This window comes from Neolamprologus multifasciatus, chromosome 6, assembly GCF_963576455.1.
Source record: "Neolamprologus multifasciatus chromosome 6, fNeoMul1.2, whole genome shotgun sequence".
Classification (NCBI taxonomy): Eukaryota; Metazoa; Chordata; class Actinopteri; order Cichliformes; family Cichlidae; genus Neolamprologus; species Neolamprologus multifasciatus.
The window spans coordinates 2,697,958-2,710,228 of record NC_140444.1 but is presented as its reverse complement, the minus strand read 5'-3'; the positions used below and the strand labels follow the sequence as shown (position 1 = coordinate 2,710,228).

At 40.2% G+C, this 12,271-nt stretch overlaps 1 protein-coding gene across 6 annotated transcripts in view; it reads left to right on the top strand.

The window, feature by feature from the left end:
• The window catches only part of sorcs1 (sortilin-related VPS10 domain containing receptor 1), a 222,227-nt gene that overhangs the window by 12,659 nt on the left and 197,297 nt on the right, over positions 1 to 12,271 (top strand). The gene's annotated exons all lie outside the window — the stretch shown is intronic.

Genomic DNA, 12,271 nt, shown 5'->3' with positions numbered 1-12,271 from the left:
CGTTACTGTGTTACTAAAACCGTGATTTTTTTGCGAGAATGTCTCATGACAGTGACGTAAGCGAGTGCGACGTTCGTGACAACAGCTGTGTGCAGATCAACAATGGATCATATATCGAGTGCAGAGAGAGTATGAGCGTGCAGCGTTTAAAGCGTGGAAGTACTGACCTTACTTTGAGTTTGATTCCATAAAAAGTGACAAAAACATTAGTGTCCGTTGTGCGTGGGAAGAAAACTTCTTTTTACAGCGAAAAAACCCCTAAACTTCCAAACAAGCACCGAGTAGCTACGACGTAATGGGAAACTCACAGAGAAACTCGCGGATTCTTCCACTGACCGCTGCACACCTGCACCAGGGTAAACCTCCGCCTACCCCACTCCTGCTTTACAGGTGAAAATAGAGCAACAGGACCGCTAGTCTTTGACTTTATTTATTTTCTGCTGTGTTTTACTTGCATCTATTTGAAAGACTGAGTGTAAACACAAAAAATATTTTATTTTATGTGCTGGAATGTGCAGAAAATAGGTTTAAATGTTAAACTAATTTCTTCCAGTCAGAGAATGTTGCAGATAATTTAATGTTTGCTTGATGCATAAAGTTAAAAGATTAAAACTAATAAAACAAGTTTTAAAAAGAGACTTTTCCATTTGATTACATTTTGTATGATGATTATGCAGAAAAAGTAGAATTGGGCTGAAAGATCTATCACTTTATCACCTATTCAGGTTGTAAATCGTGTTTTTAAAAAGTAACTAAGTAATTAATCACTTTCGAAAATAAGTAATCAGTAAAGTAACGGGATTACTTTTTGGGGGAAGTAATCAGTAATTAGTTACTGATTACTTTTTTCAAGTAACTTGACCAACACTGATTATTAGTAGAACCTGATACAGGATTTTAAAACCAATGCTAATCTTTGATGATTTACAAATGAGATATTCCGATATATTGTCTGATGTGTTTAGTTTTCTTCCAGATACTTAATATGCACTGTTTTTCCTAAATTTTGTCAGGTATATTTATTTATTTACTCATTTACCTTTTGCTTGAGCCTGCTCAGATCAGCTAGTTGTTGTTGCTAACAGAGAGTTAGAGAGTGCCCTCTGGTGGTAAATGATGCAACAGCAGCTCGCATAGCAGAATTGAACGGCGTTTCTCTGATGCCTTCTCTTTTTTGGTTTACTAGTCGCTGTAAATGTTGATACCCATAGATCGGAAATTAATTAATATCGATCGCATCGCTGTTCAAATCAAATCAAATTCACATTTTATTTGTCACATACACAACCGTACACAGTACGACATGTGGTGAAATGCTTATTGCTGTGCAATGCCCGACCATTAAATGACGGAAGCGCTTCCCAGACCTCAACAATGAGAAGAGTCCATTGTTGGGATGAGAGAGGTCCATAATCTTTGGGTTTTAGTCGTGCACCGCTTGGTGTAGTTGGACAGCAGGTCAGGAATAATTTAATTATTAGTTTTAACTGGTTTCCTTATTATAAAATATTTGGGTAAAAATCAAGTCCAATAAATACATGCCTCGAATTACTAGCTATACATTATACATGATAGGTTTACATCATCCTACACACTCGAGTCATGAGTGTGTCCATGAGCGACTTACCCTTTAATATGACATCTTTTTAAGTTAAGTCACATTTGATATTTGTACACAGCCAGTTCTCTGTTTCATGTGCTTTTATTCTCCGTAATCTGTATCCATGTCTGTTTCTTTCTGTTTATTTTACTCACATGCACCCGGTGCCTTGGCCAGACTCTTCCTGCGTAATGCTGCAATTACAGTGTGAGCTTCCAAATCAGGTTGTGAGCATCCAAATTTAATGCGAGTGGAGTCTAATCTGTGTGCTTTCAGACCTGTTACTTAGCACATCTTGCTGAGAGGAAGCATGAAAGACACATCGAAACAACAACCGAAGCTGCCGTGTGGGCTAAGCGATCCTTCGGGTACGTGCCTGGGAGTGATCAGGAAGGGGGGACGTTGTCACGCTCCGCTGAACAAGCTGCACATGCTTATAAACAAACTAGGTTCCCAGTCCCTCTGTCTTTCTACGAGCAAAATCCCAAGTGAGCCCCACACAAATAAGTCCTTATTTCTTTCAGTCTGAAGTCATATGGTGTAAACTCAGTCTCTTGAGGACTCTGTCTTCCTGCAGGCAAGCTCCCTCTTCACAAAATATATACATTTTGTAGATAACGCGGGATGTTGGGACACTGTCAGCCAAGCTTGCGAGGCTCTTATGAACAGACACTTTATTTAATAAGTTCTCTCAGGAGATCCTGAGAGTATTACTCCTACAATCCTTTAGTTTTGAACCATGTACGGTTCACACTCAATTTGCGACCCTCTGACTTTGCAGAAAGTGGGTAAATTTATACACAGCACAGAGTACTGAGGATCTCATACAGGTAGCTGATTGTTCAGTTTCTTCCTTTTATATTGACAGTGAAATTATCAATTGATTCATGCATTAAAATGCTCTGGGGTTTTTTTTTAATTGACCCATTGCATAATTGTCTTTAATGGCAAGCAAGGAAACAGTAGAAATGCATCGATTTAAGCCACAGTATCGAGTTAAGATGAACGTTAAAGTCTTTAAAGACTAAAAATCCAAAGTAATCTGTAAGCTACTCTCTACAATAAGCTGAAAAAACTAAGAGCATCAAAAGCATCTGTGCATTAGTGGAAGATTCCTGCTAAAATAATGTGACATCACCTCAAACTCACAATTCCCAGAAGTGTAGCGCGCCTTCCCAAAGTCACCACAACCTTACGCAAGAGCACCTGGCTGCAGCCACTGTGGAGCTCCACAGTATGCTTTTTTCCCCTCCAGCTTTATTTCAAAAGGAACAATGACAACAAACATAATACATGGAGGAGGCATTGTACATTTGTAGTGCAAAATAATAATAAAGTGGGAGAGCATGTATAATTAAACAAATAAGATCGAGATAAAGATTAAAAGGGAGAAAAAAATAGAAAATTAACTTAAAAAAGAAAGCGAGCGATACAGTGACATTGAATAATGAAAGAAAGACATTAAAAATATTACAAATATTGATGGTTTTTAACCCTTTAAAGCTGGTCGAGCAGGCATGCGTAACTATTTTTAAATCCCGGTAGCACTGCAACCACGTAAGCTAGCGCAATAAGCGGGCCAGCCGCTCTCAGCCACGCGACATCTATATGAATGACTCTGTCCCAGCCTTTACGATCCCACTTTCGCGGTTTCCACTGTATCACGTGTTTCCACCTACTGTGGATCTCCACAGTGGCTGCAGCCAGATCCTTCTCAACTTAGCGGGAAGGTTAGCATACCGCAAGCTAGCTCTTTCGCTCTGTGACAAGCCTATAGTCTGTACTGTGCTAAGTAGGGATGGGTATCGTTTAGGTTTTATCCGATACCGGTGCCAAACCGGTACTTTTAAAACGGTGCCGGTGCTTAAACAGTGCTCAAACCGGTGCTTAAGGAATGGAGAACACAAAATTGGTCCAAAAACCTCTCATGTTCAGCTGTTTTTTTGTAAAAAGATAACAATGTTAGCCTTTTCTGCAGCTATAGGGCATATATGGTATCATTCTTGGCTGGAAGCAGCTTAAACAATGGAAAAAACAAACTTTGTCCAAAAACCTCTCATGTTTAACTGTTTTCCACTTTTTCTTTGGTCATTTTAGCCTTTTTGGCCAGGGTGAAGGGAGTATCTGCCATCAAACAAGAAGACAGCCGCATGTAGCTATGATGATGTTTGCTAGTTCACCTTACATACATTAATGTAATAACGTGGTTAGCCTACTCAACGTAAATTACACACGAACAACATTAAGCTACTCACGCAGAGAAGAACGGCTGCTGCTGCCATCATCATCATCATTTCTGCTTCACTGGCAGGGCTACGGCTACACACGCAGTAGATGTGCACGGTGTGAGGTCTCGCAGCAAGCTATTAAATACGGCGCATTTCTCGGCTTTAAAAAAAACCCCGCTATGCGTCGCCAGGTGTTTCATCGGATTTGAGGTGTTACCTCCTTTTCCACAGTATCAGCTTAAAGCACTTGTTGCAGGCTGCTGAGTTTGCATCTTTTGCTGTGAAGTACAGCCAGACTTTGACCGCTTCGCCTTGGGCGTTTTTAATCTGTAGCTCTGCTCTAAAAGAACGTACGTACCTGGACCCGCCTACTATCCTCAGAAACGTAAAATGATTGGCTAGAATTCAAAGTGTATCACAGCTCAGGAAAAAAAAGCACCGAAATAAAGCACCGAAATGTGCGCTGCTTTTCGGTCTGGTTACTACCGTTTATGTCAGAACCGGTGCCATCATGGCACCGGACACCGGTACCCATCCCTAGTGTTAAGTGGATTGGCTCTTTGTTTTAGCTCACTGGCATTGATGTTTTAAAGCTTTCTTGTTGGGAGAGGAACAAATTGGATGGTTAGGGTTCCATGTTGGGTATTTTGGCCGTTTTAAGGCATTATTTGAAATGGCAGAGTGAAGAGTGACAGGAAAGCTGTGGGAGTGGGTAGCACATGCAGCAAAAGGCCACGGGTCGGATTCGAACCCATGCTCTCAGCCATGCGACATCTATATGAATGACTCTGTCCCAGCCTTTACGATCCACTTTCGCGGTTTCCACTGTATCACGTGTTTCCACCTACTGTGGATCTCCACAGTGGCTGCAGCCAGATCCTTCTCAACTTAGCGGGAAGGTTAGCATACCGCAAGCTAGCTCTTTCGCTCTGTGACAAGCCTATAGTCTGTAGGGGAGACCGGGGATAGTTGTAACATTTTTGACATTTCTGTCTGTAAATTTGAGCTCTTTTAAGGTAGTAGATTCAAAATGTAATGCAAAGTATTTACATGTCTCTGCTATTAAATAGTGCAGCTATTTTCTCTGCAGCACAATTACCCATTGCATGGTATGGTCTCAAACACAAAGAGTGAAATGTTACAATTAACCCCATAGTCTGGGTTAGTTGTAACATATCCTGGGGTGAAATGTAACACAATGAAATAAGGGTACTGACAAAACATTAACATGTAATCTTTGTTTATTCAACACATGAATGCACTTAGAGCCATTTATGTAGCTGTGTGTGTGTGTGTGTGTGTGTGTGTGTGTGTGTGTGTGTGTGTGTGTGTGTGTGTGTGACAGAGTGCAGAAATCTAGCTTTTGAACATATTCCAATCCCCCAAAAAAGACAAATTATGGAATTTTCTGCAACTGAATATTTCATTCATTTTGGTTGGTCTTCCTTGAGTTTGGCCTCATTGCCTCAGTGGGCATTATAACCTACAACTCTTGCACCAACTTTTGAACATAACAATGAAACTGAAAAAATGTAGTTGTTCACCAGCATCGCAATTCCATTACTTTTTATCATGGCTTTCCTTGGTGTGGTTTGCAAAGTGCTTCAGAAAGATGAGGACATCTGTTTCTTGCACCCATCCTGATTTATTTCCACTACCAGTACTTCCTACTGGTCCATCTCTGACACAGTGGTCTGCATCATGTATGTGTGGGAACACAAACAGTGGAGGAATTGTGTTGCCAATGGCATTAACCGCATATACAAAGGTGACCAGTGAACCTCTCTCTGCTGATGTCGTTGCCCCAACTTGTTTAATATAAGTTAAAGTAATAGTGTGGTAAGTTGTAACATCTGCATTATTGTCACAACTAACCCAGACTGTTGCTGTTACAACTGACCCAGACTCCTATAGCCATGAACTAGCTAACATTACAGCCAACGGCTAAAACATTAGCACTAAAGACCTACACAGAATATATCCCCATAGACATACAAATAACATAATTTAAGTTTGATGAGTTTAACTGCAAAGCAGATAATGCTATTAGAAATTGAAATAAAGTAGAAAAACTTACTTTTTGGCATACAAATTTACTTTTTTTTGTGTTAAATTGTCTGTGTTTGACAAAATGTGCTGATTTTTCACATGTGATAGCAGAACTGAGTTGGGCATGCACAGGATGAGTCACATCATTTGAAACTTAGCCCTGATTGGAGAAATTGGAAGTGTTACAACTGACCCACGTTACAACTATCCCCGGTCTCCCTACTGTGCTAAGTGGATTGGCTCTTTGCTTTAGCTCACTGGCATTGATGTTTTAAACTAAATCCTGTAAACGTATGTAAGAGCAATATTTCCCTCTGCTTCTAATCCTAAAGTCAGTTCATTTGACTCCTACAGTGTAGGCTAACTCAATTAAAATCATTGTTTCCAACTTAATGGACCAAACTGTCGATTTGTTTTTTGTCTTTACACGATCTTTTTAACTGATTTATGTTTCAGCTTAAGTGTGTATTTATCAGCCAAATGAAAGGGTAAAGTAGTGTAAAAGTGTGAGGACAACGTAATTAATGAGTCCCAGCAACGTTACGTATTAGCTCAGGAAAAAGAATGGCCTTGAGTGGGAATGACTTGAATGTCTGAGTATGTCTCTGTATGTTCACTTACTTCATCATTTCCTGATATTTCAGAAATAACTGGTTCAGTTCAGCTGGGTTGCCATAGAGTGTGAGATTTTAGAGCAATAAAAGATTTCATTAAAGATTTGTTAGCCTTGTCATAATGAAACCCGTTATTAAACCCAAAACCTGCAAGCCTTGGCCTTGACTTGTTGCAAATGCCTCTATATGCGCCTTTGTGATACAGCACATGTAGTTTTTTAACACAATGCCATTCCTCATCAGTGCACTCACTTTTCTGCTGCTGCTGGCGACAGTACTGCAGCTGCCCCACTGCCCCCGTGATGTGATTGACACTTTGATGTGAATGACGGTGATGGAAGTGATGGGTGTACGGGAAAGAAGAGCTCTGCACCCTATTAGGCGAGCATTGAAGCGCGGCTTAAAGGCTGAGCTGTGAGGTGGAGCGCACTTACAGATCAGATTTTGTCTGGACATTTGTGGAAGTTGTTGAAGCAAATGTAATTTATGCAGCACACAGAGTGTATTAAGCAGGAGCAAGGAGTTTAAATTACTTTGGGATATCTGAAAAAGTTCAGCTTTAGAGATTTAGCAGATACCCCCCAAGTGCAGATTTGCTCTCTGGCACAAACATTCAATCTGTGGTCGTGGTGTTTATATATTACGCACTTCCTTTGAAACCTTTTCCCCAACATAGCAATTCCGATTGACAAGGGTGATTCTTGCAGCTATTGCAAGGCAGCCAAGAGGCTGCGGTCCCATCTCACTCGCTGATCAGCTTGAGAATTGCACGGGACATTTCTGTGGCTCAAATTGAATCCCTGGCAATCTGTAAACCACAGGAATGTGTCTGAAAGATGAAAAAGGTGTTTTCTAAGAGCAAAGCGCATCGACTGAGAGAAGCAGATGAGACGGCCGGTCAAGTTAATTGACCGAGCCTGATATAACATGGAGACAGGGCGGTAGGGATAGCTGGAGAAACAGGCGATGGATGGAAGAGGCTTTGGTTTTTAAATGCACGCCGGTTGCATTTGATAAGCAGCTGTTTTTTTTTCCTGTCTGCATTCATAGCAGAATCCAGCTTCAGAGGAGACCTTGTGTTGCCCACTCATGCTCTTGAAATTGAAATGGTGCATAGCGAACAGTTTCTCTTTAAAGGCGACAACAAACTGATCCTTTTTCCCTTTTCTTTGCCTTTACAAAAGCCCGCCCTCTTCCTGGCTGTGCGTGCAGAGGTGATCTAACATTGCAATTGACAAATCTTATAATGAGTCCATATCGCAGTGCTGTTCATTATGATCAATGTGTTTTCCTGCTACAAAGGCCACTGCTATATATATGTTGAAATGCATTTTTCTTGTTTTTCTCTTATCTCCTTTGATGCTAAAGCTCACACAGTGTTTCTTTTCTATAGAAGCCGCCAAGGTTCCTAAGGGCTGGTGTGAGTGTCCATGTATACCCGAGTGTAATCTCTAGATGAATAAACAAACCTTATCAAAAACTAGAGAATAAAATGCTAAAATCATGTTGGAATATTTTATATCTCTCAACATGATTAAAAAAGTTACAGTAAACGGACTTTGCGGTTCCTAATAATTAAGATTTATGAAACGTGACGGTAAATTCATCACACACATGCCATTTAAACAATTCTTTCAGCATCTATTAGCCCAGTTAACACCTGTGTTTAGTGGAAGTGCATAATACTACATTAGCACCGCAAATCAGTACAATGAATTTTAATTAAAAATGAGAAAGTGCACAGAGTACGCACTCGGAGCCTGTAATTATGATGTTTTGCTGATGTAAAAAGGTAAAGCAGAGACGGTGTTTGTGGAGAGGATGATAGTCTTACAGCTGTAATAGAAATTCCCTCCAGATCGCAGAGATTCAGCACAGCTGAATGTCAGGATGCTCTTGACTGCTGAGAGAGAATCACCTGACAGTTTCAGTGTTTTACTTGGTTTACCATCTTGCTGGAGGTAACATGCTTTGTGAGCTTATGCTGTCAGATGTTCTGCAAAGGAGAATTGACACCTCAAACCTCAGGCTGTGTTTTCTGCACTCCTTTCTTCTTGGTTATTTACAGATTTATCTTTTAGCAATGAACTCTCATTGACTTTATGTCTGTGGAAGGATATAGCCACAAGTTAGGGCCGCTGCGATGAAGTCATTTTTCTCAGAACCAGAAGTGACCATATTTGGACAAGTGGTGGAGTGCTAAGTTGTCAGTGAATGCTAGCAAACATAGTTAGCAAATGCTACTAAAACTAAAGCACAGACTTCTTGGATGGCCTGCACCACATGGCATTTCATTAAAATGCTCCAGAAAGCATCGCAAACGGAGATGAGTAGTTCAGCCTCTGATATTAGCTGAGGTGAAGCCTGGCAGACGCCAAACATGACCAAAACATCTGCACCCCAAACTCAAGTATCCAAATAGATCCATTATACTGTATAAGAATGTACCCACCCTATAGATGCTATGCAGCTTGAAACTATCATATGAAAAACTATTTGTACTATAGTGTACAAAGGTTTTTTAATAATGGAAGGTTGGACAGTTTTAATTAGAGATGGTACGATACCACTTTTGTGTCCGATACCGATATCATAAACTTGGATATCTGCCGATACCGATATGTATCTGATATAATATATTTTTTAATCAATAAAACTAATCTAATGAACTTAAACCTGCACTATCCTTCCTATTCTGGTATTTTAAAGAGTACTTAGCAGAAATATTAAACAACCTAACTAATAGGGTTGCAAACTCCCAGCAAAAAAAAAGGGAACCACCCTCTTCCTCATGATGCTTAATCGACATAATCAACTTTAATTTAATGCACTTGTAAAAAAAAATGCACAGAAATCAGTTCTTTTTTCTACAATAATTAAATAGATTCAACATCTTTCTTCAACATAATTGCAGACTGCACAGGTGGTATCTTCCCAAAGGAAAACATACTATAGCTCACTAGGGTATATATTAGACTTGATAGTCACTATATTCAGTAATGGACTTCTATACATGTAAGATTCAGATAATTATTTATTAAAAGCTCGACATTTTAAATGAAAATAAGAAAGAAAAGTATGTCTTTGTGCCCCCTTTTCCCTGTTCATGCCCTATCGGCCCCCCTGGCTAAACTTTGCTAGATCCGCCCCTGCACAGTTACAGCCGTCAGCTGCGTAGAAAAAGATCCTGGTGTAGAAAGTAATATTAAATAAATTCTAACAACAGCTTATCAAGGTTAAACGTGCTGCTGTTGTTCAGCCGCTGATTTCCTCTTTCTGGTGCAAAGTGATCCAAAAACTAAGAAGAGAGACGGACTCGCGACAGAAAAGCTGATCAGCTGATCATTGATCAGTTTCATGATTGAAGTAGCAGCAAGAGCGAATGAGAAGCAGTCATAAGCTTAATGTGGAAATGCCTTAAAAACATTCAGAGATGAACTTACACACTTGCTTTACTTCTCTCTGCGATAACTTTCTCGGGGATGAAATGCCAGGTTGGTAGCGAGGCTCCAAATGCTCAACCAGACCGCTGACAGGTCTCACACGCTACAGCCACAATATCACGTGATGCATTCTGCTCCGACGTGCTAAGGTTATGAGCTAAGTTGCACCATGTCGCAAGTTTTGTGAAGCGCTTTAGTGATATTTAATGGATCGGATTACATTTTTTTATTTGCCTCCGATATCCAATCCAATAATTTAGGTCAGTATCGGACCAATACCGATACCTAATATCGGATCGGTCCATCTCTAGTTTTAACATGAGAGTCTATGGGGGCTGAATCACTTTTGGAGCTCACCTCAAGTGGCAGTGAGAGGAAGTGTATTTTTTGGCTTTATTGTTTTGACTTAATATTTGGGTTGAGAAATGCCGCAAATTATCACGTCTTTATTAGTATACATGTTCTGGAGCACTTTAAAAATCAAAGGTTGCTATTTATTTACACTTATAAACTTAATTTAAACACATTTGATATAACAATCAATAGGAAGATGGGTGTTTCAGAGATAACAGTAATTAATGGGCCAATCCGAGCGTATGTAAAACCATACCAACTAAGCGTGTTGACAGTTTATAGTGTCTGGATGATCCTGATCCAGTAATGTTTCCATGCTATCACAATTTGACGTCTGCGCAATAACGCTACACAACATTTGAGCAGCTGTGTAGGAGTGCAGTGTGCAACAGATGCGTTTGCCATGGAATCGCACCGATGTTGTCATTTTAGCATGATAGACATGAAATTTAATTGAACAGCTGCATGTTATGCTGCACGAGTGTATAAGTCATGCGTATATAATATGTAGTGAGTCATTAGGAAACAGTTGACTTAATATATTATTTCTATGTTATTGTCACTTTGTGTCAAGTGTTTATAAAAAAGAACTTCAGAGAACAATGCTTCGTGCTGCTGCTCGGTTTTCTTTTCCGCTATGGCTGCAGGTAATTGATGAACACTCGGTTATGAGACTGAATAACAGAACAAGAGCAATATTGAGGATTTATGAAGTAGAACTGTGTGGAATCACAATCAAACCACGGCTCTGTAGCGACTGAATTGAAGCCGTTTCACGACTGAGGCTCATGTCACGAACAGCTGTGAAATCATGCATTATCAATTGCTCAGACCAAAAATGTGGGCAAATCAAATTGTCCTGCACTGTTGTTCACGTTTGTCACAGGCTTGCCTTTGTTCTATCTCGGGCAATGCCCTGAAAGAGATGCCCAGGAGTTTTACGAACCTGAAATACCTTTCTAGAAAAAGAAATCGCTTCCTGCTTTTTGGCAGGTCCCATCTGTGTATATTGTCATCCTTGAAAAGACACACTAGGGAAAGATGAAGACATCTGGAGATACAGTATCTGCCACATCTGCTGACGTCTAAACAAATTTACCTCAACCCTGTCATTACCATGTGAATTACCATGTATCCCTTGGACGACGCTTTGATCGACCGAGCTCCCCGTGTCACGGCTCTTGAAGCCAGCATCCGACAATCACGGCGCATTAGCTGCAGTGTCAACAGCCTTGCTTTACTGCTGTCTAGAGTAGCACCGCTGGATCAGATGTAGAAAACATCCATATGCTATTAACAGCTCTGAGGCATGCACGCAGACTTTCAGAGTTAGTGCATACTTTTTAAGGAGGTTTCTTCACTTGTGAAGGGTCATTTTAAGTTTTTATTTTCAATAAAGAAAATACAGTTTTCAGTCACTAAATATTTCACTTTTTCTGCTTTTTCCAATGTTAAGGTACTGTGAGGGTAACATCTAAAAACATATATCTGTGCATGAAAATATGAAATCTGTAGGCGAGGGAGAAGATTACTGGTCACTAAACATTCTAGTGACCTGTGGCGTTCAAGAAAACTTGATTTGGTTACATGGTTACATGCAAGTAAAAAGAAAGAATAAACATTGAAAGTTAAAAAATTAATAAACAATACCTATTCTATTTCAATTCAGTCTTATTTATACAGCGCCAAATCACAACAACAGTCGCCTCAAGGCGCTTTATATTGTAAGGTCGACCCTACAATAATACATACAGAGAAAAACCCAACAATCATATGACCCCCTATGAGCAAGCACTTTGGCGACAGTGGGAAGGAAAAACTCCCTTTTAACAGGAAGAAACCTCCAGCAGAACCAGGCTCAGGGAGGGGCGGGGCCATCTGCTGTTGGGGAGAGAAGAAGAAGAAATCTATCTATGCTGACCAGTGCACAGTCTCGAATCTGATTTGTTTTCTGTTTACGCTTCCTATAGGAAAAATTGGGTG